Genomic DNA, 7,979 nt, shown 5'->3' on the forward strand with positions numbered 1-7,979 from the left:
AGCACTTGGACCATCTTCTGCTTTTCCCAGGCCATTATCAGGGAATTGGATCAGAAGTGGAACAGCCAGGACTTGAACCAGCAACCATATGGGATGTCAGAATTGCAGGCGATGGCTTTTTACATACTATGCCACAAAAGTGGCAGACAGAGTGTGGCCCAGCAATTCTACTTGGAAGTATGTACGAAAGAGAAGTGAAAAGTCTTTCCCTGTAGAGCCTGCACGGGAATGTTCACAGCAGCACCAGCCATGATAGCAAAAACAAAACAAAACAAAACAAAAACCAGAAATGACCCGAGCATCAGGCGCTGGAGGGCTACTTGGCGATAGAAAGGAATGAGGTTGTGACACTTGCTGCTTCGGATGAGGCTCGAAAGGGTGTTAAGTGGGAGAAGCCAGCACCAGAGACCACGCGTGGCACAGTTAAATATATGCAAAGTATTGGCAATAGGCAATTGGGGTGCACTCGATCTAATGTTTAGACACTTGCACCCCACACTGCGTCTGATTCCTGGCTCCAGCTCCCGACTCCAGCTCCCAGCCAGGGCAGACCCCGGGGCACGGCAGTGACAACGCAAGTGCAAGTGCGTGGGACCTTGCTCTGTGGGAGACCTGGATGGAGCTCCTGGCTCCGGATGTTGGCCTGGTCCAGTTCCAGCCATTTTGGGCATTTGGGGATGAACCAGCAGATGGGAAATCTCTGTCTCTCTGGTTCTCAAATAAATAAAAAACAAAGTTAAAAAAAAAAAAAAACCTGGCAAATCCATAGAAATGGAAAGTAGGTGGGGGGCTGGGAAAGTGGGGACTGGCTGCTCTGGCAGGGTTTCTTTTCGGGGGGTCACAAATGTTCTGAAATTAGATGGCAGTGAAGGCTTGCAGGTAGCAAAAGCTACTGGCGGAGACCTCTCAAGGGTGGCTCTGCCTCTATGGGGCTGCTGGTTTTTTTTAAAAGTAGAGCAAAGTAAAATATTCCCCAAACTCCACCCCCCACCAGCCACTCATTTGTTCCATGGCCAGGGCAGCCAGTGGGGGGCCAACAGCTCCCACCCCAGGAGTCAAACCTGCCCAGCGACAGCTCCTCCTCCCTAATTTCCCCTGGCTCACCTCTCTGACCTCCAATTCCCTTCAAGACCTGGACTCCAGCAAACACAGCCCCTGCCCCCTTTCCACTGTCCCAGGCCCCTCCCCTCCGCCCGATCTTGCGTCCTCAGTCTCACCGGAGAAACCCCGCCCCTCCACCCACTCTGCACCTGCACCTGGGCAGCCGCGTGGAGAGATGGAGGAAAACGCACCCTCTTGCCTTTAAATTCCTAACAGGAAGCCCAAGTGGCCCTGCCATGTCCGTGGACACCTGCTCTTCTCTCCGCGAGATGGGTACAGCCGTGTTTCTGTCCCCCCGGGGGCACCCAGTAGGCCTTCAATCGGCGGCAGCCACTGGGGTTCTGCCCTCCGGTACCCCATCCAGGAGTTCCCCGCTGACGTGGCCTCCGCAGAGCCCCGCCCTGCAGTCATTTGTTTTGTCCCACCGGTCCGGGAGCAGTGGGTTTTAGCCATTTCTGATAGTCTTCCGGGAGAGCGGCGGGACGGAAAGTGACGGGGTAGGGCAGTGCGTGACTGAGCCGCGGCGCCAGCCTGGGAGAGGGGAGCTTATAACTCCTGCAGGGGATGTCCCCGCCTGACTCAGACCAGGGCTGCTTGTCGGAAATGGAAATTTACCAGGGCCTCAGAGACGGGGGAGGGGTGCAGAGGGCTGGCGGTGTCCCAGTCCCCGCCTGGGCCCCTACGGCAGGGCAGGGAGAGGGGAACTGCCACCGCCCCCAGGAATGCAGGCCGCGCCTCCCTGGGGAACTGAGATCCAAGCTCTGGCGAAGGAGGAAGTGCGGACTTGGCAACCCTGCAACACCGTGCATCCACCTGGGGCCTGCAGGAAGTCGCCTTGCTACCCGCCCACAGCATCCTCCACCTGCCTGGAGCCACCCGTTCCCAGCGCTGACCCCGTGTACCTGCACGGCTTCATTCTTTCACCTCCACACCACCTCCTCCTCCTCCTCCTCCCCAGAGCAGAGGTCACAGGTCCCAGCAGATGTCACAAGACAAAGGCAATCGTGGGAGCGGCGGGAACAGAACACCCGGGACTTGGCCATGACCAGCTGTGTGAGTCTGGCAGGTCCCACACCCTCTCTGGGCTCTGTCTCAGCCGCTGTGACTACGGGCAGTTGGACTCCAGGTCCTACAGGTTCATCAGCTCTGGAATTCTCCCAGGCCACCATGCCACTGCCCTCAGGGCAGACGTCCCAACCTGCTCACCAAGCCCAGGAGGCCTTGGTCCCTGTCTGAGGCTAGACCTCAGCTCCGCCCCTTCTCACACCCCTGCAACCACGGCAGGATGCGTCCAGCTCCGAGGGCAAGTGCCTGGGCTGCACCCCGCCCCCTTGTCCTGGGCCTGCCCCTTGTGTCCCTAGCACAGATTGGTCTCTGTTCCCTCTTCCTTGCTGGCTGAGCTGGGAGCCGAGGGCAGTGACTGCCATACAGGAGCGCTCAGTGATGTTTTCTGGATGAATGAAGGCAGTGAATGAGTGAATGAGGGAGAAGCTCCAGCTACCCTGAAGCGGAGCCATCCTTTGCCTCCTGCCCACGGGTCCTGATTTAAAGCCATCTCAGGGAAGACAACAGGGGGCCCTGCCCTGCCATGGGGGCAGGGGTGCTGCCGGGAGGGCCCAGCTGGGCTGCTTGCCCTGCCTTGACCTGTCTCAGCAGCCCCCAGGCAGCCCCCGGCTGCGAAGCCCTGACTCACAGGCCCCAAAGAGCTCCCTTAACCCTCCCTGCCCCCTCCAGGGTCACCTGTCCCTGGAGCTCTCCTGCTCCAGCCGGTCCCTCCGGGACCCCACTGACTGGATTCCTCGGCTGCACTGTGTGTCCCCCAAGATTCGTACTCTGTTTATGGAGAGAGAAATGATCTCACTTGCTGGCCAAGGTCACTCTGATTCTCTGAGACCGCACCCCGTCTCAGACAGGATCCCTGTCTCCTGGGATCACATGGCCGTTGGGGCGGAGGGGGCCCCAGCATGCCAGGCCCCCAGGTCCTGTCTCCACTGCTGCCCGGCCTGGAACAAGCAGGAACCCACAGCCTTGGGTCAGGCACCCTCCACCTCCCCTTCTCTGCCGCCCCCTCAGTCAGCGACCCCTCCCGCCTTCCCAGAGGCCACGCGCCTCCTGCCCCACGTGTCCACGCGCAGAAGAGGTCCTCACGTCAGCGAAGGCACGCGGCCATGTCCAGGCCCGCCAGAGTTCCCTCCCTGGACTCAGTCAGACAAGAGCACTGCCATTTTGGAACAGCTCTGGGTTTGCAGAGGAGTTGCAAAGACGGTGCAGCATGGCGCCTGACTGCGTTCACCAGGCTCCGCGGTGTTGGGTCTCGCACGGATCCACACTGCCCGCCACACCGCAGGCTTGGCTGGGATGTCACCGTTTTGCCCTGTTCCACGCACTGCATGTACTCAGGTGCTTTTGTGCCTCTCTGAATGGCAGGACGAAGACCACAGTTCTCTCCAGTTCTCTCCGTTTTACAGAATAAGGAAAGGGAGTGTGAAGAGGTGAGTGCATGGCTCAGCTCTAGGAGGTGAGGCCGTGGGACACAGGGGTCCGGACTCAGCTAAACTTGGAGCCAGAATCCACTAGCATGGTGGCCTCGAGCCCAGTGTGGCAGCTGTGAGGTCTGAGATGACACACAGGGGCATGGTCTGTAGTCACTGTCGATGTCATCATGGCCAGGGAGCCTGGATCCCAGGCGAGCTGCTGACCTCTGCTGACCCCTGCAGAAACCGGCCTCGGCAGCATCCATGACCCCACCTCTCCAGCCTCAGCCCAGACAAGAGCTCAGGAAATAAACTTCCGTTTCCACCACCTTCCTTATCCTCAAAGCTGGGAGAGATTGTGTCTCAAGGTCAAGGCCAGGTACATGCTGAATCAGAACTTAGGTCTTTTTTTTTTTTAAATTTATTTTATTTATTTGAAAGGCAAAGTTACAGAGAAACAGAAGCAGAGAGAGAGAGAGAAAGAGAGAGGTCTGCCATCCACTGGTTCATGCCCTACGTGGCTGCAATAGCCAGAGTTGTGCCAGGATGAGGCCAGGAGTCAGGAGCTTCTTCTGGGTCTCCCATGTGTGTGCAGGGGCCCAAGCACTTGGGCCATCTTCTACTGCTTTCCCAGGCCATAGCAGAGCTGGATCAGAAGTGGAGCAGCTGGGACTCGAACTGGTGCCCATATGGGATGCCAGCACTGCAGGCAGTGGCTTTACCCGCTACGCCACCGTGTCAGCCCCAGAACTTAGGTCTTGACCTTGCCTGAGCCACTGATCACAGCCCGCCACCTTCTCCCCTCCTCTCCCTCCTTTCCCATTCAGAGACTGACCTTGGGCATCACTACCATCTGCCTGCTCTCTCTCTCTCTCTCTCTCTCTCTCTCTCTCTCAGATTTATTTTATTGGGGGCTGGTGTTGTGGCATAGTGGGTAAAGCTGCAGGCTGCAACACCAGCAACTCCTATGGGAGCCAGTTCATGCCTTGGCTGCTCCACTCCTGATCCAGCTCTCTGCTGTGGCCTGGGAAAGTAGTGGAGGATGACCCAGGTCCTTGGTCCCTTGCATCCTTGTAGAAGACCTGGATGAAGCCCCTGACTCCTGGCTTCAGCCTGACCCAGCCCTGGCTGTCATGGTCATTTGGGGAAGTGAAGCAGCAGATGGAAGACCTCTCTCTCTCTCTGACTTTTACACAAATAAAATAAATCTTTAAAAAGATTTGAAAGGTAGAGAGACAGAATTCTTCCATCTGTTGGTTTTGGTTCACTTCCCAAACGGCCAATGACAGCCAGGTCCGGGCCAGGCCAAAGCCAGGAGCCAGGAATTCCATTTGGGTCTCCCACCTGGGTGACAGGGACCCAAGTTCCTGGGCCATCCTCCTCTGCCTTCCTAGGGCATTAGCAGGAAACTGGATCAGAAGTAGAGCTGCTGGGGCTGGAGTTGGCACTCAGGTATGGGATGTCGCTGTTGCAAGCAGCAGCTTAACCCAGTGTGCCACAAGGTCAGCTCCCGTCTGCTGCTCTTAACTTTTTTTTTTTTTTTTTTGACAGGCAGAGTGGACAGTGAGAGAGAGAGACAGACAGAGAGAAAGGTCTTCCTTTGGCCATTGGTTCACCCTCCAATGGCTGCTGCGGCCAGCGCACTGTGCTGATCCGAAGCCAGGAGCCAGGTGCTTATCCTGGTCTCCCATGCGGGTGCAGGGCCCAAGCACTTGGGCCATCCTCCACTGCACTCCCTGGCCACAGCAGAGAGCTGGCCTGGAAGAGGGGCAACCGGGACAGAATCCGGCGCCCCGACCGGGACTAGAACCCGGTGTGCTGGCGCCGCAAGGCGGAGGATTAGCCTAGTGAGCCACAGCGAAGCCATTAACTGTTTAATAGGATGCCTACTGTGAGGGCCCCCAGCACCTCTCCTGTCTGAAAGCAGCTGCCCATCAACACCTGGTGAAGGAAGTGCTAAAAAGATAATCTTCAAAAAGAAGGTACGATCGTGAGTTCTGGACAGATATAAAATGAATATTTGTCAAGCATTTCATGTCATTCACAAGGAAGCCAGGGGACCTTACAGCCAGCAGAAGAGGGCATCCTGGGGCAATGGCTTTCGTAGGTCAGGGATGTTGAACCAACGTACAAGAGGAGGCAAAGCTGCCTCTGCAACATGGGGGTGAGGGGGGACAACTGACCATCTCCATGCATTTCCAGGCTGTGCAATGGTGCCAAGACCAGGAAAGCCTGAACCCAGCCCGGGAGGCCGTGTGTGTGCAGACAGCGCATAGTTTTCTGCTGACACAGGCACGTTGTTTTCTGCAGAGGGAAGGTCACGGGCAGGGTGTGCCCCGTGGTCTCTGACGAGCACTCTGAGCAGGAAGATGATTCAGCCGCAGGGTTCAGGGTCCTTTCACAATGAATTGCAAGCGAGAGGCCTCAGTCTAAGCCCAGCCACTCAGGAGGAAGAGCTGAACACAGGAAAGGTTTTTCCAGTCGGGTTTTGGCATCTGTGTCACATGGCGGCTTTTAGAACCTTCTAGAATGTGGGTGTTTCTGATGTGGGTCTGTAGTGGAGGATGTGCAGTTTCCTGGTCTTTGAACTGGGGATGTTAACATTACCTACTTCACAGATCCCCACTGACATCCCCTCCGCTCCGTTAGCTCCTGGATTCCACCTTTTGCAGGGTAGGGAGCAGCATCTGGTGGCCCCAGAGGCGCTGGCAATGCTGGGCAGAGCCTCTCGTCCAGGCACCTGGGTGTGGCCGCAGGGAAGGGGGACCCCCGGGGACGGGGTGACCAGTGGAAAGGCTCAGCTACCCCAGGCTGAGCCCCAGGAGCCTCTGTCCCCAGGTAGCAGCGCCAGGACTTCCAGGTGGGCCTCTCCTAGGGCGGGCGTCGGGCCCACGACACGGGTCTCCCTCCGGGGCGGCTGTGTCAGTTTCCCAGCCACACCGCTCAGCTTCTAGCTGTCCTCAGCCTCACTGTGGCCGCGGGCGGCGGGCAGGAGGGAGGACCATTTCCTTTGTGCATTTGGAGAAAGGGAGGACCAGCGAGAGGCCTGGACTCCCGGTTCTTGGACCCATGTCGCCCTCTAGTGGCTGTGGGGGCATTCACAGCAGCAGGTCTCAACTTGGCCAACAGGGTTTTTCATCAAGTGCATTTTCCATGAACTCAAGATTCCTTGAAGGTGTGGATTTCAAAAACTTTTTTTTGCACCAGAATAAGAGTTGGTACAGCAGTTAAATTGCTGCTTGCGAGACGTGAGACACACATCTCTGGGGCAGAGTCAAGACTCCACTCCTGATCCCAGCTTCCTCCTTATGTACACCCTGGGAGGCAGCAGATCATGGCTCAGGCAGCCGGGAGACCCAGGGGCAGTTCCAGACTCCGTGCTTCGGCTTGACCCAGCCCTGGCTGTTCCGGCAGCTGGAAAGGAAACCGAAGGATGGAGACGATCTCTCTGTGTCTATTTATCTTGCAAATGAAATGAAACAAAATAATAAAAAATAAATTTAAAAAACTTATATTTTAATTCCATTGTTTATTTGAAAGGCAGGGTTACAGAGAGAGGAGGAGAGATGGAGAGAGATCGTCCATCCGCTGGTTCACTCCCCCAGTGGCTGCAATGGCTGGGGCTGGGCCAGGCTGAAGCCAGGAGCCAGGAGATCCATCCAGGTTTCCCACATGGGTGCAACAGCCCAGGAGTTGGGCCATTTTCTGCTGCTTTCCCAGATGCATTAGCTGGGAGCTACATCAGAAGGGGAGCAGCCGGGACTCAAACTTGGAGCTCATAGGGGATGCCAGCGTTGCAGGTGGCCGCTTAATCCAGCATCCCAGCGCCGGCCCCAGGACACTGACGCTGTCGTGTGGCCGTCATCATTCCATCTCCAGGACTCAGCTCCATCCCCATTCATCAGCCCTGCTCTGACCTGCACCTGGCTCGTGGGACCACTCTTCCACTGGCTGTCCCTACAATGTGACGCCTCGAGGTATTCACCCTCTTGCTTATTTCGCTCAGCATCACGTCCACAAGGTTCAGCGACGGCCTCGCAGCCTTCTCAAGGCCAAGTGACAGTCCATCGCGTGGACCCCACGTTGCACCCACCCATTCATCTGCGGATGCGCAGTGGAGTTCCTGCCCGTGATGCTCTTAGGAACCTGGGTGTCCACGTTCTCTCTCTGAGACTGCACGATATTTTTTTATTTATTTTTTGACCGGCTGAGTGGACAGTGCGAGAGAAAGACAGAGAGAAAGGTCTTCCTTTGCCGTTGGTTCACCCTCCAATGGCCACCGTGGCCGGCGCGCTGCGCTGATCTGATGGCAGCAGCCAGGTGCTTCTCCTGGTCTCCCATGGGGTGCAGGGCCCAAGCACTGGGCCATCCTCCACTGCACTCCCGGGCCACAGCAGAGAGCTG

The 7,979-nt window shown here is 57.1% G+C and overlaps 1 long non-coding RNA gene across 1 annotated transcript in view; it reads right to left on the reverse strand.

The window, feature by feature from the left end:
* LOC138850730 (uncharacterized) overlaps positions 1–1,995 on the reverse strand; it is a 7,059-nt gene extending 5,064 nt beyond the window's left edge. The window contains exon 1 of the long non-coding RNA XR_011390881.1: positions 1,293–1,995. This is a non-coding gene — a long non-coding RNA (uncharacterized lncRNA). The remainder of the gene's footprint in view (positions 1–1,292) is intronic.
* Between the last annotated feature and the right edge of the window lie 5,984 nt (positions 1,996–7,979).

The sequence above is a fragment of the Oryctolagus cuniculus genome, chromosome 7 (genome assembly GCF_964237555.1).
Source record: "Oryctolagus cuniculus chromosome 7, mOryCun1.1, whole genome shotgun sequence".
Taxonomy (NCBI): domain Eukaryota; kingdom Metazoa; phylum Chordata; class Mammalia; order Lagomorpha; family Leporidae; genus Oryctolagus; species Oryctolagus cuniculus.